Genomic DNA, 27342 nt, shown 5'->3' on the forward strand with positions numbered 1-27342 from the left:
AGGACTAAAAGAAAAACGTCAAACGAAATTTGAACAGATCATATTTCATTCAATAAGAAGGTTTTAAAATTTGGAAATAAAGAACAATATTTAGAAAAATCGTGATCATCTGTTTCTAAAAAATGCTTTATGTTTTCAACAATACAATAAAAATGTGTTGTAAAATATATCTTTATTGTATAAAGCTCTGATTTAGGTCAGTATTTTTTAAAATGGTAAAGCTTATTGTAATATACTTCAAGAAAATCTAGATTTTAAAATATGTTTTGTAATATTTAGTTCAAACTTTTTTAGTTGGCGAATTTTGAATTGGCGACTTTCGTCCGGAAAATTCGAAATAACTATATTTATGCGAAAATGATATTAGATTATAGCAACCCTAGGAAAACAAATTATTATTCTTTCTCGTCTAGTTGAGTAGTAAATTGTAAAAGCTTCGATAGTTTCTAGTTTGAAGATATTAAATCTCAGTTATTTCACGTGATGATTATGTGATTTATTACTGTAATCGTGGGAATTTCATAAAAATTTGATAATCAGTAAGTTTATAAATATGTTAAATCTCACAAATGATTAAGGCTTTTTTGAAATTCCACTTGCAAGGTTGGCTTTAAATTTTCGTTAAAACTGGCGATGCACAAGTAGGTAAGTTTCCATTTTCATTGTTACAATTATGATAGATTTTTCTAATTGTTTATATATCTAAAATTTTTATTTTATAACTGTTTAAGTTAATAATTGTATATGTTTATATCAATAGTTTTGATTGAAATTATAGTTCAAAATTAAATTACAATTCCTATTATTAAATTAAATGTTAAAAATAATAAATATCGACTAAAAGTTATTTTTAGCATGGAAAAGAATTTTATAATAGTGAGCAAAAAGTTTTCAATTAGCTTAAAAACTTCTCGAGATAAGACGAAATAAGCAGAAAATAAACTTTACATTAAAATTCAAACTTTGGATCTCTCTCTTGATTAAACTATGGGAATAATATTTCCCAAATTGTGACTATCCCTTACATATGAGCCATGGTGGCTCAGGGGATAGGACGCTTGTTTCCTAATGAGGTGACTCTGGTTCGATACCAACGATAGCTGGTCGGTTTGAATTCTGCACCCGGCTCGCACTGACCACAGTGTTGAGGTAAAATGTCCTCAGTGGTAGACGGATCATGGGTGAAAGTCCCCTTGCTGTCAGGCTGGAATATTTTGTGGTTTTTCTCTCCCCATAACGTAAATGCGGGTTAGTTTTTCAAAAAGTATTCCACGAAGGCAAATTTTTCCCTATACTTGATTCAGGAGATCCCTTGTCTTCCAGATTGGGTTCAAAATTACAAGGTTACGGAGTTGAACATTAGTAGTCGTAAAACCTAAATTGGGTCGACAGTTCAACGACGTTATGTATAAAAAAAATATCCCCAAAAATGTCGGGATCAAATATCCGCATTTGCGGAAAAATTTGTTTATCCTAAGATATATTAATGTCCTAAGATGTCCAATATCCTAAGATATCCACCTCTTTTATTCTAAGATGAAAAAATAAATGTTAGTAAAGATATAATATTTTTTATTATTTTATTTAATAATAGTTAAAAAATATTTTGAAGAGAAAAGAATACAAATTTTACATTATCTTTAAAAATAAAATTTTTCTTAGCAGAATACAAAAATTATAGCGATATCGGTCGAGTAGATCCTGAAAAGCTAAATTTTAAAAAACGTCGTATTTTTAAATTAGTTTTTCTAGGAACAATTCGACCGATTTTGTTCAACTTTTTTAATTTTACCCATCGCATCGCATGTTTATTTAGAGAAAGTATGTTATTTGTGTCTGGTTTCGTAACAAAAAACATCGTCTGCACGAATTAATTTGCATATTTAAGATTGAGATCCGAATTCATAAGTGACTAATAGTACGTTGAAATTCGATTATTGGATCAAAAGTTATTCAGGATGTTCACTTTTTTTGCCCTCGGTGCATGCTTTTCATATCATTTTTCAATTTTCTGGAGCTAATCAATGTGTGCAGTTATTTGCTCATACAGTCTCGGGCCAAATTATCAGACGCACTGTAAGATTCTATGTAAAATCTTAATTATCAGTTGATACACTATACAGCTTTATTGTTTTCAAGCGACTGAAACCGGTTTGCACTTGTTTACGTTCGTGTAACAGTTGGTTAGCATTGTAATGCAATACGTTAAAAACAAATACAGAGAGGAAGTATATAAAAAAATCTCATGAATAAAACTCATTGCATGTATGTTTAAATATAAAAGTATTGCCTATACTGCAAAACATGTCATTATTAAAAAAACTACAGTGTGTCTCATGATTTGGTCGAATTATTAATATATTAACATAATACCTGATATAATATTCTTTATTTATATAATATATCGTCTAGTTTATCCAATCGTCGAATTTATATTATATATCGTCTAATTTAATAAATACGATACAGGGACGTAAATAAGGGAAAACCGGTTTTAATCATGTAAAAACAATAAAGCTGTATAGAGCATCACTTGATAATTAAGATTTTATATAGAATCTTACAGTGCGTCTAATAATTTGGCCAGGGACTGTAAATAAAGTATCTGGAATTTTTAATTACTTTATTGAATAAAAATGAGTTTTTTTTTTGAGGGAATGAGAAAAGATATGGAAAAAGTTAGTTAAATATTTAGGAGGAACTTGCTCTTAACCAATGTCCCCCACTCCCATGCTTGTGTTTCAGCGACAACTTAGTTTAATTATTTCTATGCTAATTTTATTAAATTTAGGAGAATGTCTCGTCTTTAAGCCCTCTCTCCTGGATTTATTTATAAAAAATTGTAAAAACAACTTTGTTTTATAAGTAATCGTTGTAAAAAAAAAAATTATTTTTCAGAAAATCGTTGTAAAAACAAATTAATAGAACCGAGCCAAAAAGTATACGAATATTAATTTACTGTTAATCTAGAGTTTGTTTTAATATAGTTAAACACGCAGTATGTTTTGAATAACTGACTTATGGAATATCCCTGATCATGTTATAATATCTAATATTCGAAACTATTCTTTGAAAATATTAAATCTATCAGGAAAGCCTTTTTGTTTAGTTACCATTTTGTTCTGAAACCTGATGGAAAAAGAAACTAGACATAATATAACTACAGTCTGACCTCTATTTAACGAAGTCTCTTAATCCCGATAATAAGTTCGTTACATGGAAAATTAGTTCCATAGAAAATCACCTGTTGAAATACTTAAACAGCACAAAACAGGTTTTAAATTCATAAACACTAGGCATAAGTGAGATAACAAAGGATACATCTTTATCTTTAGTAACTACTATTTATTATTTAAATCATAACCATAAAGGAAATCTGCAAAGAAGTTAAATTTATGTATAAAATTAAAGCTGCATTTTTTGCGAAAGTAATCTTAAACGTTCATTACCACATGCATTCTTAAGTTTAATTATTACTGTTAAAATCCGCTAGTTTTGTCTGTTTTTATCGTTTGAAATGCAAACAAAGGTTGAAAAAGATTTCACTAGTCTCTCTAAAAGTCAAATGGCTACGAGAAACAATTCAAGGTCATTTCCCCAATAAAATCCGTTAACAAGTTTAAAATGTTTTGAAATATTTCGGGGAATAGGGAAAGTTCATATCAAAGAAAAGTTCGTTATTCACTTCGCAATTTGGGAAGTTTTTTCTAGAATAAATTTCTAAAAAGTTCTTTGTTCCTCCAAAAGAAAAAAAAATAGCATAATAGAGAAATTTGCAAAATGGAAGTTCGTTAAATAGAAGTCCGATTGTATATTAAGAAGAGAAAGAAACAATTTAACGAGTCTCTTTAAAATAAAGAAACAATTTACTTTTAATGCTATCTACATTTGAATAATAAAAATGAATTATATACATTTTTTACTTGAAAAAAAAGTTGTGTGTACAACTGTTCATTTAAAAAAGTAGCTAGTGTTGTATAAGATAGGTTTCTTCATAAAATTTATTAAAACATTGGTCTAAATAAATTTTAATTTCTAGCACAAAACACACGTCTGGTTTTGAAAGATGTAATCTATAATTCTATCATAGAAAGAAAAAATAAATAAGTTAAGCATTTAATAAATGAACTCTATTTTTATTTTAAAAAAACTTTAATGAAACACACGTTGAGTAAAAGTTCTTAAAAAACAGTTCGTAAATTTTTCAAAGAAAGAGAATTTTAAAAGAAATTTTGTTTAAAAGTTGTAAGATTGCTTCCCTTTTAAATTAGATTTGACGAGATGCATAAAAGTTCGAATTTGCAACTACGATTGTAAACAAGATAGTACGTAGGTGCTTTCATTTTCTAATGAGTGACGTCTATATTGCGTCACTAAGTTTCAGCGAATCGAAAACCCGTAAGGATCTTAATTTGCATTTTCTCTCTTAAATCTTTCGGATGTTCCGTGTTCTGAAAAAAAAATCTTTTTTCTTTTCAGTTGCTGCTAGAGTAATCCAAAGGAGTAAAGATTCGTAGTTTTGTGGGAATAGTTTATCACCACTCAGATGAATTAGTTAGAGCCCCTAGCGAGGCTGATGCTAAGATAACCATCACATATGAGTATGAGAATAGTTTATCCGTAGTTTTGTGGGAGTAGTTTATCCGTAGTTTATCTTCCATTTGCAAGTAAGTAATCTTTTATTTTTCTCATATTTCCTGACTTTGTTGAATGCTTAAATAATTTTTCAGTTAAAGATTTAGTTTTATTTCGGATTTTAATAACGCGAGGATATACCTGAACATTTACTGAATTAGGATATTTTTTGGAAGTATTATATTAGTCGTTGAACAGCCGATTCAATTTTTAGTTTACTGCTTAAAGTTGACCTTAAAACTAAGACGAAAATAGAACGAATTTTTTAAAAAATGCAAACAATTAGTTCCTGTTGACATCTAAATTTAATGCTGAAAATTCAATATTTTTTGGCTATTTTAACTATGGAATCTAAAGGCAGTTTATATTTTTTCAGACAAGTATGCGATTTTGTAAGTTGAAAGTTTTACTAGGCCGTGTACTGAGAAAGATAAATCCATACTTTTAAATTTATTTATTAATTTTTTTTCGATATTGGGGATTTTTCATTTAAAAACATCTATTTTTGGTTCGGCTGTTAACGACGGTAATAAAATAAAATTAAATAATAAACGAACTAGAGTCGCAATGACTCATAGCGTTCGTCTTCCAATGAGATGAATCTGGTTCGAATCACAGTGATGTCTGGTCGATACGAATTCCGCATCCTGCTTGTACCGACCACAGTTCTGAAGTTAAATAACCTCAGTGGTAGACAGATCACGGGCTAGATTCCCCTTGCCGTCAGACTAATCGTGGGAGGTTTTCGTGGTTTTCCTCTCCAAGTAACGCAAATGCGAGATCGGTCCATCAAAAGGTCCTCCACGAAGGCAAATTTTTTCTCCCAATACTCGATCCAGGAGTTCCCTTGTCTTCTGGATTGGGTTCAAAATTACAAGGCTACGGAGTTGAGCAACAGTAGTCGTAAACCCGAAAATTGGGTCGGGCTGTTCAACGACGGTTATAAAATAAAATCAAATCAAACGGGTATGAGCCGTGGAAGCTCGGGGGATAGAGCTTTTGCCTTCCAACGATTTGAGCCGGGTTCGAATCTCTGCCATGGCAGGTCAATACAAATTCCGCACGCAGCTCGCAAAGACCGCAGTGCTGACGTAAAATACCATCAGTGGTAGACGGATCCAGGGTTAGAGTCCCCTTGCCATCAGACTATCCATGGGAGGTTTTCGTGCTTTTCCTCTCCATGTAACGCAAATGCTGGTTAGGGGTCGTAAACCCAAAATTTGGGTCAGCGGTTCAACGCCGGCTGTAAAATAAAATAAAATAAACTAACTAGAGGCGTGATGGCTCAGGGGATAGAGCGTTCGCCTTCCAATGAGGTGAACAGAGTTCGAATTCCAGCGACAGTTGACCGATATGAATCCGCCTCCGGCTTTCCCCGACCAAAAATATCCTGGCGCAAAAATATCCTCAGTAATAGACGGATTATGGATTAGAGTCCCCTTGCCGTAAGGCTAACCGTGGGAGTTTCTCGTGGTCTTGCTCCATGTAACGCAAATGCGTATTAGTTCCTTTAAAATGTCCTCCGCGAAGGTAAATTTCTCCCAATACAAAGTATAAAGTGGTCAAAATCAAGTAAAAAGTGATCAAATCAGAACTGCCAAAAGGCTAGTTCTTTCTAAATCTTTCAATCATGTCACCTTTTTTAACAATACATCTCTAAATAACTAAAACAAATTTTGACTTCAAACTCCCCAGAATTGCTTAATATCATTAATATCTTATGAAATACTGCTGATTTGAGCTCAGAAATTATACAATTTAATTCTTTTCATCAAAAACAAAATTATTTGCTTGAAAATATCACCTTGCAGAATGAGCTGTAGTAAGCAGCTCTGTGCTTTCTAACGTGTGCTTTCAAGAGCTAGAGATAGTTTGTTGCTTACATTTATATTGAAGATACCATCCCCTTACGTTAGTTTCGTACAAAATGTTTTTAATGAGAACAAACTTATTAAATAATCCTAAGAAGCTGAAACACATTACTTGATTAAAAACTTCATTTGGTTCAAAAATACACAAATCGGAAGTAATAGTCGCATGTTCGGAGCTCTCAAAAATTTGGGCCCATTTTCAAGACGTGAAGGAGAAGTGATTTGAAATATAAAACATAAAGTTGCCAACGAAAAGTAAAAAAATAAATGTGAAAAACAGAACTGAGGAAACCATGGTGGCCCAGAGAGTTAGGAAAATAAGGAGGAAAACAGAGCACGGGTCCGTCCTGACATTTTGTGAAAGGTCCGTTTTTGCAAAATTGTGAAAAAATGACTCGTAATTTGTGAATATAAAATAAACGTTAAGTCACATTCTTTCAACCTGGGTCCTGCTTTTGTGAATTTTTGCATATAGGGTCCGTTATTGCAAAAACAACTTTTTCAAGGAGTTTTTAAATTGTGAAGGCATACAAGATTATGCTCAACACTGTAAAATTATAATTAAAAAAATTAAATTTTAAAAAATAAAGAGCAATTGCAGCTACTCAATTAGTGATGCAACATATAAATATTTGGTATTTAGCCTATACTGCTGAACGCAGAATATTCTTTTCGTACGAATAAAGGAAGAAGCGTCTGCGGAAGACAAAATTTAGTTTGTGTACATCTGTCTTTCTTCCTGGGAAGGGTTTATTCGATTAACAAAACAATAATGAAGATGAACAAATTTGTGAAGGGTCCGATTAAAAGAAAAATCATTTTGTGAAGGGTCCGTTTTTATGAAAAGGTATTTCGTGAAGGGTCCGTTAACGGACCCAAATTTCTTCTAAACAGACCCCTGCAGAGCAAGAAAAACCGCAGTGACCGAGAGAGGCGACTCAGTTTAAAATGAATTTCCACGCTCTGTCAAAGATCAGTTTTGTTTCTTCTCATTCACGTCTGGAAAGTCTTAAAAATGGGCACCAATTTTTGAAGCACGTCGACTATTATATTTCCAATTCATATATTTTTGATGCGAATGAAGTTTTTAATCAAGTAAATTTATCCCTTGTTTGTTGCTTGATCAAGGATTTAACTTTTAGGGATTTAAAATTCAAATTATGGGACTTCAAGTTACGGGGTTCAAATTATGGGGCACAGAATTATGTTATGCAACATTGGGAATTATGAAACCACAATAGGAATCTTCTGCTCAACATCAGGTCACGTATAATTTCTCACAGAGTAGCGAAAAGTTAGAGATTGTTATTAAGTTAGGTATCATGGCATTTAAGTTATGTTATATAAGATGTTATAGTTTGATAAAAATTAAACGCTGACAAATGAAACGTTTTTCCTTTCATATATCATCATAGTATTAAAATATTTTTTAAAATATCCTACGTTTAACAGAAGCCGCATAAAAAATGCTATGAAAATTCATATAAATTTAATTAAAAATTTAATCATTAAGTCGACATTAAGTCGAAATGTCTCTATTTCAAAGCAAAGATTTAGGTTCATCATCCACTCATCTCAAATTTTTTTAGAAACCTTTTTTTTAAATTAATTTTTTAAAATTTTTTTTCCTTTTTATATACGTGCATGATAAACTTCCTTAGAACTCCATCTTGAAAAATATTAATTCGACAGAAAATTCTACGATTTTTATATTTTATTTTGTAACCGTCGTTGAACAGTTTACGACTACTAATGTTCAACTCCGTAGCTTTGTACTTTTGAACCCAAACAATGGAACTCCTGGATTAAGTATTGGAAGACATTTGCTTTCAGCGGAGGATTTTTTTGATGGAACTAACCCTCATTTGCGTTTCATGGAGAGTAAAACCACTAAAGACTCCCACGGTTGGCTTGACGTCAAGGGGAGTCTAGTCTATACATGATAGACTAGAGACCACTCAAGATATTTTACGTTAGCACTGTGGTAGGGGTGAGTCAGGTGCGGAATTCGTATCTATCAGCCACCGCTGGGATTTCAACCCTGTTCACCTCGTTGGGAGGCGAGTGCTCTATCCCCTGAGCCTCCGCGACCCTTTATTGATGTGTATTGTATGCATAAATGTTTTCATGAGAAGTCGGGTACCCTGAACCGATCGAGTTATAAATTAAAATTTGACCAGGTACACGGAATCGGTCCGGTTACAAATAAAATTTTTACTGGGTACCCAGAACCGGTTAGGTAGAAGATTCGATTTTTTCCGCGACCCAACGATATTTCGGTACTCGGTATATCCCTTGAAAAAAAGTTGCAATCATTTATATCCATGAAAGTTTGCCATTTTATAGCTTTGAAAGAACTTTGTACTTGAGTTCATTACTTAGATGATTTTCAAGTAAAAAAAATAATTAAAAATCGTTGGAATTACTTACTTAATTATGTGCTTTCACATTTACTAAATTTTGTTAAAGTCGAAGGGCACGGATTAAACCTGATCTGACATGAAATGACAATATTTTGAATTGTTTATTGAAAATGGTCGTTAATGATCATTAAACTTTGCAAAGGTTTAGTTATTTATCAGGTTGTGTTGCGTTTTGAAAAAGGGCTTAAAGATGCTTATTTTTGATTTACATTTTTTTAAAAGCCCTTAAAGGTTCTTTTTTATTCAGGGTTTGTTAAAAGTGTTTAATTTTTTATCTTTTAACAAAGGATTTTTTCCTTGCCGTGTTTTCATTGCCGCTCGAAATTACAAAAAATGCATGATTTTCGCAATGTTCACTGAAATATTTATCAGACACGAGTTGTTATTTATCATAGAAACTAAATTTAAAATAAATTATTATTTATTATAGAAACTAGTTTGATAAATTATTGTTTATTATAGAAACTAGTTTGATAAATTATTGTTTATTATCGAAACTAGTTTAAAATCAATTATTATTTATTATAGAAACTAGTTTAAAATAAATTATTATTTATCATAGAAATTAGTTTCAAATAAATTATTATTTATCATAGAAACTAGTTTAAAATAAATTTTTATTTATTGTAGAAACTAGTTTAAAATGAATTATTATTTATTACTGAAACTAATTTAAAATAAATAATTATTTATTATAGAAACTAGTTTAATAAACTATTATTTATTACCGAAAATAGTTTAAAATAAATTATTATTTATTATAGAAACTAGTCAGTTAGCTGAGTATGTGATGTTTGAAATCTTTTTGAGAAATCTTATGTGAAATGTTTGTGAATTTTATTGATGTTATGTTATTAAATTAAGAACTTTAAACGATAGAAAAAAAATAATTTTTATTGCAGCACAGATCCTAATTATGAATTTCTTTTCAGAAAGTGATTAAAAAAATTTTGTGCTTAAAAAGTATTTAAAAGGTGTTTATTTTTTGTTGAAAAATCTGGCTACGCACTGTTTAAGTTGGGACGTAAATTATTATTTAATCCGTAGTTTTAAATAAACCAAATATAAACCCTATTTAAACTGAAAAAAAAAATAGTTTGTCTTTTTAATTCTGTAAATTGATTTTTTGTTATATTTTGTGTTTCTATAAAGAAAAGAATGATCTCATAGTAAAACTTCTCCCTGAGATCAATCTTTTTTACAAGTGATGCAATAATGACCATTTGAGTAAAACTCAATGGTGCGTAAATAGTGAAACTGTTTATGGCAAAATAACAAAGCGGCCAAAGTTGAACTGACGATATATTTTGTTGGCGAACAAATATTTGAATAAGCGATGCATTTTATGGAGGACTCAATCTACATTGAATACGAAATGAAAATTACAGTCGAACCTCTATTTAACGAAGTTGCTAAATCCCGGTCAAAAATTCGTTACGTAGAAAATTCATTAAATAGAATAATCACCATTAGAATTACTTAAACAACACAAAACATGTTTTAAATTCATAAACACTATACAGAATTAAAATAACAATTGATACACCTTTTATCGTGAAAAATAATATCCACTATCGAATTATTTCAAATGATTTCATCATGTGAAGGTTTGGTGATTTCTTCATCATTTCCGTCTTCATCTTCCTATTCCTCACAATTTATTGCTGTTTTGTTTTTGTTTTTTAAATTATCTAAAATATCCAATTCAATTAATGTTTCTGTGGTTGCAACTACAGAATCAATAAAAAGAAAATCATTGATCAGTGCAACATTGTTAATTTCGTGGTTTTCTCTTACCAGTACCTGCATTTTTTTAAAGTTCTTCTAAGGAAATGTCATCTTAGTCCTCCGCACTTTCCAAATTTTCCACTCTGACTAAGAATTCTTCTTTAGCAAAACTGTTATGAATAGTACGATCTGTAACATCATAGTTCCATGCTTTAAAAAATTTTGCTATGCTTTCTCTTAAATTGATTTTTCGTATATATTCCTGTATGAAATGCGAATAAAAGGAGACCTTACTGCTTTCTCTGAAAGTTAAGTGGCTGTGAAAATCAATTCAAGGTCATTTCCCCCATAAAATACGTTAATAAGTTTGAAATGTTCTGAAATATTTTGGGAAATAGGGAAAGCGGATCTTAAAGAAAAGTTCGTTAAATAGAAAATTCATTTCGCGATTTGGAAGTTATTTTGCGAAGAAATTTCCAAAATGTTCTTTGTTCCTCAAAAGAAAAAAATCACAAAATAGAGAAATTCGCAAAATGGAAGTTCGTTAAATAGAAGTCCGACTGTATATTAGCAATTTATTCGTTGATTTCGTTTAGCGAAGACGTCATTATTTTATTTATGGCTCTCATGAATTATAGTTTTTTTTCCTATACTCTTATTTCAATTTCTATGCGCAATCTTAACCATGATGTTTACTTGGGTAATGTCTCCACGTATTAATTTTCCACCTTCATTTCTAGGATCGAAGGACCACAAGTATATCATCTCAAGTTCCATCATACCACGTTTAATGGGGGGCCACAATGACCCCAGGCCAAACCTTATGACGGACTGGCAAGACTGACTTCATGCAGCAGAGGATTGAGCCGGAAATAGATAAGTACATTTTTACATTTTCAAAAATGATTTATCATAGCTTCCGTCATTTATCATCATTCGCGTAGAATGAGTTAGAGTATATCACTTGATTCTTTCACGCTTTGGTACCTTTTCACGCCAACTACGTTTGCAAAGGAGCCAAAGGTAATCCAAAGTTGAAAAAATATATGTAGAGATCTGACGGATATATGGCTCTTTGAGTTGGTTTCTTTTTTTGTATTTTTTGTAAGTGTCTTGTGAACTACTCCCCGGAAGTCACCACAGCGTGGTGATAATTTTGGCAGGTGTATCAGCGATACGAAAACTGTTCCCATCACTTGCTAGGAAACTCGAGAGCAGCGTGATGAAGTAAAGCCTCTGTAATTAAGCTCTTTGGAATACAAAACATTAAGGCGCATTTCGATAAAAATATTCAGGTCACCGTGGAAACTAGCTCCGACAGAAACTTTGGAGTTCTTATATTGTCACCAATTTTCACTGAGGTTGATTTGATTTGAGTTTTTTTGAGCCAGAGCCAGTTTTGGCTATATCGCGCCTCCAACTAATAAGACATTTTACAACTAGGTTCACAAATCTGTTTTGGTTTTAAAACTAGTTAGATGTATAAATACCAATGTCCTTAAGATATGAGAAAATGTTAGACTGAGTGCTGGATGAAATTAATGACTGATGGAAGCTACCAAAATGACGTAGTCTCTGGTTTTTAAATTTTCTGCACTCGATTAAAATATGCATAACAGTTAAATGTTCTTTACAATTGGTGCCTTCTGGTTCATTTAGAAAAAGCTGTTGATGAGTTTTTCGTGTGTAGCCAATACGCAAGCGGTTTAAAGAATCAGTATTCTGTCATTGGCGATTCTTTATAGTTGTGCTGGTTACCACCAGGGCTAAAGAGAATAGAAGGGCTAGTTCACTCTGCTCTTAGAGCTGAAGCTACGATTTCCCTCCTCATGACGTCACTGTGTCCACACATCTCGGAGATCGCAAGCAAAGATATTATGATAACTTTGCATCTTTCTCTTTGTAAAAATAAGTTAGACTTTTTCTGGTTATGAGCCTTCAAACTTTACGTAATTAACACATTATTTCCGTTCATAAACATAGTTCAAAAAAAACTTTCTTGGTTATTATATTTAAAAAAATGCTATTTTAAAATTTATAAAAACTTTTTACTAGTTGGCGAAAATGACATTATAAATACTTTATTTTAAAAAGTTCAGTTTTAACTTGAATTATTAAGAAAAATGAAAGCATATATTGACACTTTTTTATCTACATATTCTTTTATAACGATTAAGTTGAGTTAAATTTAGAATCCCTGATTTTAAAATATGTCGTTAATAGCAATTTGTTCATACTTAATTATTAGGAAACATCAACCTTAAACGCTAATTACTGAAACAAAATAATATAGGTTCATAATGACATTAGAAATTTTACAATTGTTTACAGATATTTAAATTTACTATATAATTTATAGATATTTAATTTAAGAGAATATAATTTTTAAAAAAAATCATAAATATGTGGAATAACTACATTAAAGAATCTGTTATGAAATTAGGAGAATTTCAACTATATACTATAATTTTATTTATACTTTTTATTTACATTTTAATTTTCTTTGACTTTATCCATTTTTTAATTCTTTTCACCTGCCTTTCTTTTTGAAGTAACGAGGTGGTTTCTATTTATATAATGAATTTTTATAAGAGTTCTTAACGACAGAATAAACGTATTGCTTGTTTTATATTAACTGTGTCATTTCGGAATCCATTCCTTACATAGTTGTTCATTTACTTTAGGGAACACGCGGAAAATTATATTTTTTCCTTTTGTTTTTCTATCAGAATTTTTGCAAGTTGCAATCGCGCAAACTGGCATTTCGATAATAGTTTTAAATTCTTGTAAATTCACTGCAAAAACTGAGGAAAGTCATTATAGAAAATAACAAATGTCTTAGAATATCTCGCAAAAAGAAAAGATCCAGTATTAGTTAGTGCTAGTAAGGCTGAACGCTCCGTTCTTGAAGTAAAAGTGCGAGCTTTGCGCCAAAGTGACGTCACTAGAGAAAATCAGAGGATTGGTGCTGCGAGAGTTACTTCAAAGGAGTGAACCAGCCCTTCTATTCTCTTTAGCGCTGGGTTACCACATGAACTGTTGTTAATTATTTTTGTTAAAATTTGTTGTTAAAACTGTAGTTTTTTCTTCACCCATTTCATCTTCATCGCTCTGTCACGGAAATTTGATATGAAAAAGTTATCCCCGAAATATCAAAGTGATTAGTTTTTGCATTTACGTTATGTACACTACCTCTCATTTTCAATACATCTCGGTTTATTTTTCGAATAGAATGCAAGATGCGGTACCTGCAATATCTTATTACGTCCCGTAGCTGTTCGTTAAGTCTGCCTCCACTTACTTTGTTGTACAGTGCACAAAGATATCACTCTGAATAACTATTGGTAAAATGATCGAATTTTCACGAATTAAATGCCAATTACATTGGTTTAAACGACTGTCTAAACTACCTAATTTGTACTAACTATTAATTTATCGAATCAGACACAAAAACGCATTTTCTCTGAATGAACATATGTAACAAAAAGAAATAGATCGGGTTTAAATAGAGTTTCACATATTGAAATAGTGCTTATTGAAATATAGAATTACTTGGTGTTATTTGTAAATGTTAGAAAAAACAATTAAAATACACTGGTCGACAAAATTAAGAGATGGAAGACATTTTCCCAAATATCTAAAAAAATACTGAATATAAATAAATGAACTTTGGTATGGATATAGCTTATTCCATGATAATAAAGTATGCAAAACAAAAATGAAAGTGCCATTCACTGGCAAGACCTATTGCCAATAAATCTAATGTAGCCTGAACTTAAGGATAAAAGATGACAGTAAAAGTGAGGCTTGTACAGTGTGTGTTGCCTCTAGTATAGTGTATGGTCACCCCTGACAGACAGCATGCACAACGAGTATGCATGCTGTTAATAAGGGAGTTAAGGAGGACTTGCGGAAGACCCTCCCATTCTTCCACCAGAGCAATTTTTAACTCCAGAATGGTTCTGGGGGGGGGGAGGATGGCGCATCGCAATAGCTCTCCCAAGAGCATCCCAAGCATGTTCAATAGGATTCTGGTCAGGGAATTAAGCTGACCAATCCATTCGTTGAATATCCTCGCTTTCCAGATACTCATCAACCATGAGAGCCCTATGTGGTCGCGCAGTGTCGTCCATAAAAATGAACTCAGGGCCAACAGCGCCCCTGAAAAGACGCACATAGGGCTCTAGGACCTCTTGCTTGTACATCTGGGCATTCACGGAACCATTGTCAAACACATGGAGCGGTGTGCGGGCATCTTACATGATCCCTGCCCAAACCACGAGTCCTCCACCTGCATAATGGTCCCTTTCGATAATGTTGTTGGGATGGTATCGGGTTCCAGGTTCCCTCCATATTAATAACCGTCCACAAATTGCGTCATAGCGTCATAAAAATGTGCGTCATAGACGAATATAGCGTCATAGAAAAGTGTGAAAATGCTTTCCATCTCTTAATTTTGTCCACCAGTGTAGATAGTAATTACAAGCAGGGGTCTGTCCAGACATTTTGTGAAAGGTCCGTTTTTTTGTAAAATTGTGAAAAAATTACTCGTAATTTGTGAATATAAAATAAACATTAAGTCACATTCTTTCAACCAGGGTCCGCTTTCGTGAATTTGTGCAAATAGGATCCATTATTGCAAAAAAACTTTTTCAAGGAGTTTTTGAATTGTAAAGACATACAAAATTATGCTCAAAACTGTAATATTATAATTTAAAAAAATTAAATTTTAAAAAATAAACAGCAATTGCAGCTACTAAATTAGTGATGCAACATATAAATATTTGGTATTTAGCCTATACTGCTGAACGTAGAATATTAATTTCGGACGAATAAAGAAAGAAGCGTCTACCGAAGACAAAATTTAGTTCGTTTACATCTATCTTTCTCCCCCCCCCTTCCTGGGAAGGGTTTATTCGATTAACAAAACAATAATGAAGATAAACAAATTTGTGAGGGGTCCGATTAAAAGATAAATTATTTTGTGAAGGTTCCGTTTTCATGAAAAGATATTTTGTGAAGGGTCCTTTAACGGACCCAAATTTCTTCTAAACAGACCCCTGGCAAGTATTAGTTAAATTAGGAACGTGATTAAAATAAAAGTAAGCCAAATTTATTGGTAAGTGCTATTGCTGATTATTTGGCATAACCGATCTAATCCGTCGCAATGAGCCCATTGATCGACTGAGTTAAGGTAGGTGGGTACTTTATTTATGTCGCAACGGAGCTACACAATGGGCGATTGGAGAAGGTCTAGAAAACATCCCTGAGCATGATCCGAATATATACCATAGCGATTTTGATCCTCTGCAGAGGGGATGGCACCCCCGCTTCGGAAGCTCGACGACCTGTACGCGAAGTCGAGCACTTTACAGTAGAACAGTTTAACGAGGACCAATACTACGCACCCTCGGTCCCTACACAGGCTGATCCTAGTTGTCACCCACCAACTTACTGACTGCAGCCAGTGATGCTTGATTTCGGTGTTCTGCTGGGAACCGTGCCACTGTGTTAAGGATAAAGAAATTAATAATGACTCTTCAAAGTTTTAAATATAATACATAATATTTTCAACTTTAAGTAATATTTGTAAGAAATTTAGCAAAATGAAAACAATACTATTCACTCTTTCATTTCTAACTGTACTAGAAGCGTGGCGAAGCTGATTAATAGCGAATTGTCAACGTCCAAAATAAAACCATTTATTTCAATGCAAAATTTTTTTAAATTTACTTAGTTAACGGAAACATTGTTTTATACAAAATCCGAATCAACAAAAAATATTATTTAAAATTTATTCTAATAATGTAAGCAAGAAATAAAAATTATAACGTAGAATATGCAGTATGGATAAACTTATTTTATAATTGGGCTCAAATTTTTTTATATTTGCTTAAGAACTTTCTTAAATATGGCTAAATGCACTTTAAGAGAGTAAGTAAATTAAATGACTTGAAGTTCAAACCGCTTCCCTGACGACTATCTGGATGATATTTGCCAGATAAACCCCCAAATATGGGTACCCCCCATATGTTGAGAGTCAGAAATCTAAATCGATCGAGAAAAAAGTGTTTTTTCAGAGGAGCTATGTTTTTGTGTCTGATTTTGTAATTTATTTGCTAGCCCTAATTTAAAATCACCCCTTTAAGCGATTATGGTTGGAAATTAGTTCTTGAAAATCCAATCAATGGAACAAAAATTATTCCTTGTGATATCTTTTTTTATTTCGCGCATTGAACATTGGTCGTGAAAAGAGGCAAGTCATTTTTGCACGTTTCCTCAAATTGGAAATTGTAGAGAAGTATGTTTAATTGAAAGCTATATCATAAACAGGAGTGTTGTAGCAAGTTGTTCGGCGTGATGTTTGGCGAAAGTTCGTATAGTTTGTCTGCAGTAAGAACACCTCGGCCCCTCCACAAAGTCTGAGGCTGTGTGTTGCTATGGAGACAAGAATAGCGCATCTCAGGGAGGGTAGCTTCTCTTCACTCTAGGGATAACACAATAGACCGAAGAAATAGACCGAATTAATAGACCGAAATAGACAGAATTAATAGACCGAATAGACCAAAATAGACCGAAGATTCCCTTTCCCTCACCGACCCGAACCAAAACCTTTCCTGAACAGTGAACCCCCACCCCTACTTAAAATAGTTATAGCTCGTTACCATAATCACCACCATTGGCCCAGACGAATGGCTAGGGGAGTTCTTACTTTAGACAAACTTTGTTATTTAGGTTTCGAGCAGAACTGATTATTAAGGAAACTTTATTTACGTCACACTAGCGGTGCACAAAGAGTTATTGAAAACAATTACGAAGACTGCGTTGGAGAATTTCTAAGAGGTAGACTCTGTTTCTATTTCAAATAAGAGAAATATTATTCCAAGCTCTTAATTAGCAAAACTTTCTATGATTAAAACTTGAGAATTATCGCTTACTGAAAGAAATTTTCCGATGTAATTTTCAAAGAACTATCAAGATAGTTTGTCTGAACATCTTTCGAAGTACTTAAATCAGGAAAAAAGTTTATAAAAGTGATATCCAAAAGGACCAAGTTCAAAGCATCCTTTCAAATTCATGCGGAATTTATGGAAGCGAAAGGAAGATGTAACTTATCGATATCTATAATCGAGCTTCGCCACTATCTCAGAGATACGTCGACAAGGATAATCTCTTCTATAGCAGACAAATGAAAGGAAGTCTTAACTGAAATGTGGAACACAAGGATTGCACCCGTGATCTTTTGATAGAAGCTACATCGACGAATTGAGAAACTTAGTAATATCTGGGTCTGAAAGATAATACCTCGTCGTTCTGTAGATCAGCCCATTTTATGGGCTTTTACTCGACTTACTATCAAGCTTTGAAAGGGTACTATTATAATTAGAGAGACTTCCTTTTGCTGACTTTCGCGAAATAAATGAGATACTGAACACTAAATTTTTTATCACTATTGGCCCGAGGTTCAATCTACGGAAACTGAAAGACTACCTATAATTCATTTACCAGGAGTTGGCGCTTGACTCCATCCACCTCCTCGGACGCAGAGTTCATTTCAGAGCGGGAGTAAGAGGAGAAACATCTCCGCTCTTAAAAATGACCCAACCTGTAATGCGTGCCAAACGCAAACAGTTAAATCTTGTCCGGTCACTTACTTAGCTTTATCATCTGCTATTATATTTTTCGTTACTCTAGCTAATTAAATATATTTTAAATTTAAAAACTGCTGGTTTCCCAGAAGAATATCGCAAAGTACAAGCTATCCACTCAAAAGAGAGAGATATCATCAAATTTAGGAAATATTTAATGTTAAAAAAATGCACATGAAGATAGAGAAATAAATATTTTTCTCAGTCGATCTCCAAATAGCATCCTTGTTCAGGATTGTTCACATCCTTTTCCCAAAAATAGCGAAATAGTATCGCCGAATACCACGTGATGAAGGCGGAGCCAAGTGCCAACTCCTGGTGAACGAACTGTACTACAAATACAAATGGGTGAAGAAAGTCAGAACTGTGAAAAAAAATCATGAATTAATGAACTCAATAAAAAGAACACTATCGAGTGCCTCGAAGTAAGGTTTGGCCCATTCCTAAATTCAGACTTCTGCTATGTTGAACGACTTAAGAAAAGTTTGGATATTTACATGAGAGTTATTAAATTTTAAGCTGGAATTGTGTGGTTGTCGATTGGAATATAACTGCATTTTGGAGAAAAAAAACTAATGGAAGAGATAGTGATTAATGACAAAAGTGGCTACTTTGTGGAAAAGAAGATTCCATTGAACGTATTTTTTTTCTAATACCCACCCGAATATTGACTTTCGTCGGTATCAGTAGGGCAGTGTTGTGGGCAACTCTCGTAAGGGTACCATATTGTGTGGGCTAACATTGCTCTCACAGTAGGATGGACAGATAATGCAGAGAAGAGAAGAACCGGGATTCGAACCCGGAACTTCCTGACTTGAGGTCAAGTCAGCTCCGTGATCACCTTACAACTGGTTTGTATTAAGCATATTGCATTATGCAATAGCATCTTTTTTGAATAAAATATTACATTCTTTGAATAATGTGTGCGTGTATTTCTTAGAAAGAAAAATAAGACATGTATTGTAATGAGAGGTAGTGAAACTGTATTTGTATGACAGTTTTTAAAGTAATAAGTAGACAGTGTAGTAAAGACGTTTTACATTTTTAATAAAAAGACAGTTGGATTTTTTTAAATTGAAGGTTAAATAACTCTCTAACCGATTATGCATTTTCAATTTTTCCCTATTATCTCTCACGATCTTTTCATCTTATATATTCTTGTGTTTTATTTACTCTAAACATGTGATCGTAAATGCAATTTTAATTTAAAACTCGCTTTGGAAAATTTACATTGTATTTAAAGTCTAAATATTTTTTGTTGTCGATTGTAATTGTTTCGATCGAGTAACTCCATCTCATGATTTAAGGAGAAATGGAATTTTTTCAGGGTGTGAGAAGGAAAACAAGTTTGTAACCCCTTAAGCTTTGCTTAAAACTAAATTCAGTGTTGAAATAAAGCGATGCGTATTGCACCAAAAATGAAATTATTTTACTGAATGTTTCGTCTGAGATTAGAACTTGATTTCCAAAACTTGATAACTATGTTGAAAATCCTATTCCCTACTGGATTAAAATTTACATGTTTTTTTCAAAGTAAAAAAAAAATGTTTTCGGAGATGCGACGGAGACATTTAACGTCTTATGAAAAAAATCCTTTTAAGCATAAATAAAACGGTTGCATTCAGATAAAAGTGGTTTAAAATTATGTTCCGTATCAGCAACTAACTCATTGTGGCAGGAAAATAACTTAAAATTATTATTTTCAGTGGTGCTTCATTATTATTAATACATTGAAATTAGAAAAAAAAAATATTAAGTAAACTCTAAGCACCGAATTTTCTATCAAAAAAACCCCTGTGGCAGAATTGCGGTGACATTGTCGCAGAACGTTAGAGATTTTGCAGAAAGATTTTTCATTCGGGAATTGAAAAAATTTTGGTTTTCTTTTCTGCATAGTTTAGCAAAAAATGGTTTTTTCGTGCAGAATGTTTTTTCAAAGCGCATCAGTGAGGAAGGAAATAATCGTGATTTTTCTATTTCTCATTTGAGATTTTTAAAAAAATCGGTAATGACTGATTACAGCTCAAATTTCAAACTAATAATATAAAATTAAAAAATTTAGAAATCGCGAAAGTTAAAAAGATATTTCGCTCTAGAAATGAAATTATTTCTTTTAATTTTTCTTTAAAGATTACTATATCTTACATACAGTTATTTGAGTATCTCTTTTATAATGAGTCCTATTCACGTGATTTCATCGTCGATCTTTATTTACTGCACAGATTTTACCATTTTTAATTTAAGTACGAATTTTAATTTATCATCGTTTAATTTATTTACGAATTTTAATTTGTGTGATTTACAAAATTCGAAAGAGTAAGTAATTAATGCATTTTTCCGCCAACAAAATGCGGGAACATCGCCTATAATATAAAAATTTTAAAAAAAATATTACAATCAGAATTAAAAATTTTTATACATTTTTATTCTGTACTTTCTTCTGTAAACACAAAGTCTCCGTTACTTTAAATTAGTAATTTTTACAATTAAAAATATCTTAAAGCAAAATATTATTGGTTGGGAAGTTAGTTGCAGAAAGCCCGAAAATATTCTGCCACAGGGCTAAAAACTAGTTTTAGATGAACGAATAACCTTTTGAAATTTTAAGGAATTAAGTTTTGTAAAAATTATTTTTAACAATCTTTCTTTAAAACTTTATCAATGATAAGCTGCGTTCTTAAATAAGAACTTGTATTTAATATATACTTATCAAATACATCGATAATTATAAGTTCTCTCTCCTCTGTATTTCCTATAATTTTCAATTTAAGTACTTTTTGGCAATTCTTCTAAGTGTCTTAATGTTATGGAATTTTCGACAACTTTTTAAATAAATCCAAGTTTTCAGCTCAGATTTAGTAACGTTCCAGCCGATTTTACGACATTTAACGTAAAAAATATTGGAAAATTAATATACTAATTAATATTTTTTTTATTGTGCATGGATTATGATGAACCCAATTCATTACGCATCGCTTTATGTATACAATTATACTTAATCATAAAAACACAAATTTTTATTGCATTTTGAGAGATGGTTTTCTTGTAGTAAAATATTCAAATGAATAAATTGGAAGTAAATAATGTCGCATTGGTGCTTAAACATTCGCAATTGATTCTTATATTTTCAGTTTAACATTTATCTTGTAATTTCCGTTGCCTTAATCTTTAACTGAACATTTAATAATGTTATAAGGAGTTTTAGATGTCCATGTACTACTATGTAGGACTTTAAAAATATTAAACTAGAGTACATCAGGGATATGTTTTGTAGTTTGTGATGCTAAAACTGGTAAGGGAGGAAGGAAGAGTTAAAAAGAAAGGGGTTACGAATCACGTGTTATAAACCCTGTGGAGCTTATTGTGAAACAAACACTAAGAAAAAGAGGAATTTTTTAAACCCTTAACGAGTAACCACATACATGAGTTCACATACATGATGGATAAGATCATTTTATCACATTTATTGTAGCCGTAACTAATTTAATTGTTATTAATTATATAACTATAATTAATTTCATAATTAATCATTATAAATATTCTTGGTGGATAGTGGGAATTAAATTTTATGCACTTCTAAACCGTTAAGGGTTAAGCACTGAAAGAAAAAGAAAACTTCTATAATGTTCGCATTTCTCTTGATTTATATAACTATTTTACTGATAATTTTGATTCACTTGATTACAAATAGTAATCCCGTGCGAAATTTTTTTCAAAACTGTTGACAAAATTTCACAATAAGCTCCTACAATGGCATCGCTCAACTCGTGGAACGATTCTACCACAGCTCAAAATCTTATTTTTCTTTTAGTTTTAAATGATCAAATGAAGGTATTGAGGTTAGAAATTTGTCAAAGGTTAAGCACACTTTTACCATTAAGCAGTTAAAATCTTTTTGTGGTGCAAAAGTTGCGCACATGATGAGATTGTGGTGCCACTGGGACTGCGATGCTTTATTTTTTCTAGTTTTGTCGAAACAAGCTCTGTTCTGATGTCAGTGCCCAAGTTAAAATTTTTGATGTCATGGTTTTCCATTGATGGAACAACATAATCTTGATGGTAATCATCAATAATTCCGTCATGAATATTTTTGATGGTATCCAACTTAAGTAACCATCACCCCAGTGTAGGAATTCGGACTGATTTATGACGATCTAATATATGAGTAGTTACTTGTTTTGATAGTTTGTTCATGTGAAGCTATCAGAAAATTTCCATCATGGTTTCCTAGGAATCTAATGTTAGAACCATATATGGCAACGTTACTTTTAAAAAGTAACGAGTAAAAGTACAAGTATTTTTAAAAAAAGTAACGAGTAAAAAGTAAAAAGTTCTTATTTTAAAAAGTAACGAGTAAAAAGTACAAGTAAAAGTACAGGTATTAAACAAAAAAAGTAACGATTTAAAAGTACATTTCTAGGAAATCGAACCTAAAATTTTATTGAATAATATTTTTATGTTCTCTAATGGTTTTGCAAAATTGTTGTTATTTATTTAATTATTTTTAATTTTGAAAGTTATGGACATTTATTTATTTTTAAATTCGGATGAATATTATAATATAATTATATAATATAATCGTATAATATAATTTTACTATCAAACTTTTTATGGATTTGCACGAAAAAGAAATTTTTTCTACTTATTTTAATTTTTAGTTCATTTTTTATTATTTAAATTACCATTGATTTAAAATTGTTTTGCTTTATAGAAACGCGTTTTAAAAGCACAAACATAAAAAAAGCAAACATGGGGTTTCAGAAAGCTTTGTGATCTTTGAGCTAGTAAAAAATAATTGAATGTGCAGTATAAGTTGATACAGAACAGTCTACAATTTTATTTGTAACAATGGCTAATGCTGAAGTCATGCAAGAAAATCATTTTCAGAACATTTCTGCCTAACGGAATAATTAAAATTTGTAAACGAATTTTAGTATAAGCGACTAAATTAATACCTTCGAGTTTTCAAGAGTTAAAATAGTAATTATAATAGTTTTCAGTAGCACAAATAGTTCTGAAGTTCTTAGAGATTTGAATGGGCATTGTTTGACAAGGTCAGCATAAGCATAATTTTAGTAAAAAATTTACTAGGTAAAAATGTGTTTAGTAAAAAATTTATTAAGACAAAATTTGTATTATTAGTGAGTTCAAGCAGAAAATTGAAAAACGTAATAACAAAATCCAAAATTTTTTATTTAAAATGTATTAAACAAATGCATAAAACTCGAAAATGAATGAAAATAACTTGCTAATTAATATTTTTATTCATTTTGCAAAATAATTGCATTTCCAGAGCATTTTTTTTTTGTTTTGTTTTCTTCAGAAAGCTTACCGAGTTTTAGAAAAAAGTAACGATTTCATTCGACATTTCCGTTACAAATACTTGTACTTTTTCCCTAAAAAAGTAACGAAAGTACAAGTAGAAGGACTAAATTTAAAAAGTAACGAAGTACAAGTAAAAGTACGTACTTTTTACTCGTACTGGCGGTACAAGTAACGAAAGTAAAAGTACTGCCATATATGGTTAGAACGATCATGAACAACCACCATTCTAATGTAGGAATTCGGAATGATTCGTGATGGGCGAACGGAAAATAAAAACGAAATGTTTTGATGGTGCATTCCTGAGAATCAACAAAAGTTCTCATTAAAACCATCATGGAAATGTATAGTTGGATCCATAATGGATCATTACGGACCACCACGGATAATCCATGGGAATCAAACTCCTCTTGATGGTTAACCATCATAGTAAAAGAGTAGGACTTTCATCATGGCATGATGAAAGTTTGCTGGCATATCATAAACCATGAACGTATGATGGAAAATGTTGGATGGTGACCATCAAATGATGTTGGACCATCAATAATTTAGACTTAGGTGGAGATGGAGGGAAAAAAGTAGTTAGTAGTATCTGTGGTTTTGCATCGTGAGTTTACTTTTATTAAAGCAGAGGTGCCAACAATTACGATTTGTTCGTTATTATTACGTTTTTATAGTAATTTAAATTTCGGATTTCGAGAATTTACGTTTAATATAAATTTACTTAACCCTCAACTATTAGCTATGAAATTTTATTGTTTGCAAATAATATAATTTTCTACTCCTCAAACAATTCTGAAAGCACTAAATACAAGAAAGCATTCTGGTAGAAGCAAGAAATTTAGAAAAAAAGGAAACAAATCTCATATTTGAGCCTTCCAACAAGGTATTTTGAAAACTTCTCTTTAAAAAAAAAAGACATAAAAACGTTAACTCAAATCTGAAATGCAATGAGAAGAAAATGTTTAGCGGGTTGTATGCAAAATGGTGAAAATGCAATAAAGGCTAGTTCTAGTTTAACCAAAAGCTTGAAAATTGATTACAATTAATAATTTTGAATTGATCGTCTGATAATAGGGTGCGTGGCGTTTTTAAAAAAATGCTTAAAAGTGCATCTTTTTGACTTACGGTTTTTGAAAGTCCTTAAAGGTGCTTTTGTTCGTAAGTGTTTAATTTTCATTCTTTTAAAATAAGATTTTTTCTTTGCTGTGCAGATCGTCGTCATAAATTACAAAAAATGCATGATTTTCACAATTTTCCTCTGCAATATTTATCAGAAACTAGTCATTTTACTATGATTACGTGAAGTCTTTGAAAATATTTTTGCATTTTGTTGATTGTATGTATATAAATGAAGAACTTATATAGATAAATAAGCTTATAAATGAAAAACTTATGTATATAAATGGAGAACAATAGGAAGAAACAATTTTTATTACTACACATATCCTGATTATGAATTTTGTTTTGAAAAGTGATTGAAAACATTGTTTGAGTGCTAAAAAAGTGGTTAGTTTTTGTGGAAGAATCTGGCTACGCACCCTGAATAATGAAGTATGAAATAGTAGGATTGCAGTATGACGTATTTTTTTATTTAGACCCTTACAAATTTGTAACTATTTTGTTTAATAGTAAACACATGCATGACTTTATTAGTATTACATGCCTATATAAACTTGAGTTGTATATACACTTTAAAATTGCGTAATTGTAAAATCGTGTAAAAAAACTAATTTCTGTTTCTGTGATCTGTTTTACACCAACTTTATATATTTTTATGTTCTGATTTCTAAAGCTAGTTCGGAAAGTTGGCACCTCTGTTAAAGGGACCACTATAAAAATTAAACTTTTGAGTCAAATTTGGATTAGAATATCAAAGAAGCATGGATATATCTCAGAGATCGGATTAAATGTTTCAATTTTGGTAATAATTTTTAAGTCAAAAATAAACAATCGATGTTTGGTGTTTTCTGCAGTTGTTATAGTTTTGGTAATGGGTGAACCCATTTGGTGTGAAAAGGTTTAACCAAAAGTTTTTCTTAATGCGTAAATTGCGCTAAAATGGATTATCAACATTCACAAAAATGCTTAATATTATTTCGCTTTTTTTAAAAAAAAAGTTTTATGTGTGTTTAAAATGAAAATGAGAGTAGAGACATTTCCCGAGAAGAGGTGTGTGTTATTTTTCATTTACAAATTCCTTACATTTTTTCCTATGGGAGCATTTTTCCCTATGAATAAGATTGAAAGCTCCCTTGCTAGTTCAATAAAATTTTGGTTGTAACATTGGTTGTTTAAAATGAAAATGTTGAGACATTTTCCATGAAGAGGCGTGTGTTATTTTTCATTTACAAATTCCTTACATTTTTCCCTATGAGAGCATTTTTCCCTCTGAATAAGATTGAAAGCTCCCTTGCTAGTTCAATAAAATTTTGGTTGTAACATTTGTTGTTTAAAATGAAAATGTTGAGACATTTTCCATGAAGAGGCGTGTGTTATTTTTCATTTACAAATTCCTTACATTTTTCCCTATGGGAGCATTTTTCCCTATGAATAAGATTGAAAGCTCCCTTGCTAGTTCAATAAAATCTTGGTTGTAACATTGGTTGTTTAAAATGAAAATGTTGAGACATTTTCCATGAAGAGGCGTGTGTTATTTTTCATTTACAAATTCCTTACATTTTTCCCTATGGGAGCATTTTTCCCTATGAATAAGATTGAAAGCTCCCTTGCTAGTTCAATAAAATTTTGGTTGTAACATTGGTTGTTTAAAATGAAAATGTTGAGACATTTTCCATGAAGAGGCGTGTGTTATTTTTCATTTACAAATTCCTTACATTTTTCCCTATGGGAGCATTTTTCCCTATGAATAAGATTGAAAGCTCCCTTGCTAGTTCAATAAAATTTTGGTTGTAACATTGGTTGTTTAAAATGAAAATGTTGAGACATTTTCCATGAAGAGGCGTGTGTTATTTTTCATTTACAAATTCCTTACATTTTTCCCTATGGGAGCATTTTTCCCTATGAATAAGATTGAAAGCTCCCTTGCTAGTTCAATAAAATTTTGGTTGTAACATTGGTTGTTTAAAATGAAAATGTTGAGACATTTTCCATGAAGAGGCGTGTGTTATTTTTCATTTACAAATTCCTTACATTTTTCCCTATGGGAGCATTTTTCCCTATGAATAAGATTGAAAGCTCCCTTGCTAGTTCAATAAAATTTTGGTTGTAACATTGGTTGTTTAAAATGAAAATGTTGAGACATTTTCCATGAAGAGGCGTGTGTTATTTTTCATTTACAAATTCCTTACATTTTTCCCTATGGGAGCATTTTTCCCTATGAATAAGATTGAAAGCTCCCTTGCTAGTTCAATAAAATTTTGGTTGTAACATTGGTTGTTTAAAATGAAAATGTTGAGACATTTTCCATGAAGAGGCGTGTGTTATTTTTCATTTACAAATTCCTTACATTTTTCCCTATGGGAGCATTTTTCCCTATGAATAAGATTGAAAGCTCCCTTGCTAGTTCAATAAAATTTTGGTTGTAACGCTCTTGGGTTCGTAATGCCATTACGAGTTTAACGCTGTGTTGTCGCTTTTGACTCTTTTGCTTAAAAAGGTCTGCATTATAATTGATACCAAGTAACATTTTACTACAACTTCATAATAAGCAACATGAAAAATATTTATCTGCAGAGTCCGTGGTTAGATATA

At 31.5% G+C, this 27342-nt stretch overlaps 1 long non-coding RNA gene across 1 annotated transcript; it reads left to right on the forward strand.

Annotated features, from left to right (window-relative positions):
• Positions 1–416: 416 nt before the first annotated feature.
• Positions 417–12632, forward strand: LOC147801951 (uncharacterized). The gene is made up of 3 exons (XR_015430433.1): positions 417–645; positions 4480–4667; positions 11398–12632. It is a non-coding gene; the product is annotated as an uncharacterized LOC147801951 (long non-coding RNA).
• Positions 12633–27342: the final 14710 nt, after the last annotated feature.

This window comes from Parasteatoda tepidariorum, chromosome 11 (genome assembly GCF_982258835.1).
Source record: "Parasteatoda tepidariorum strain Cologne lab strain chromosome 11, Ptep-v5.0, whole genome shotgun sequence".
Taxonomy (NCBI): Eukaryota; Metazoa; Arthropoda; class Arachnida; order Araneae; family Theridiidae; genus Parasteatoda; species Parasteatoda tepidariorum.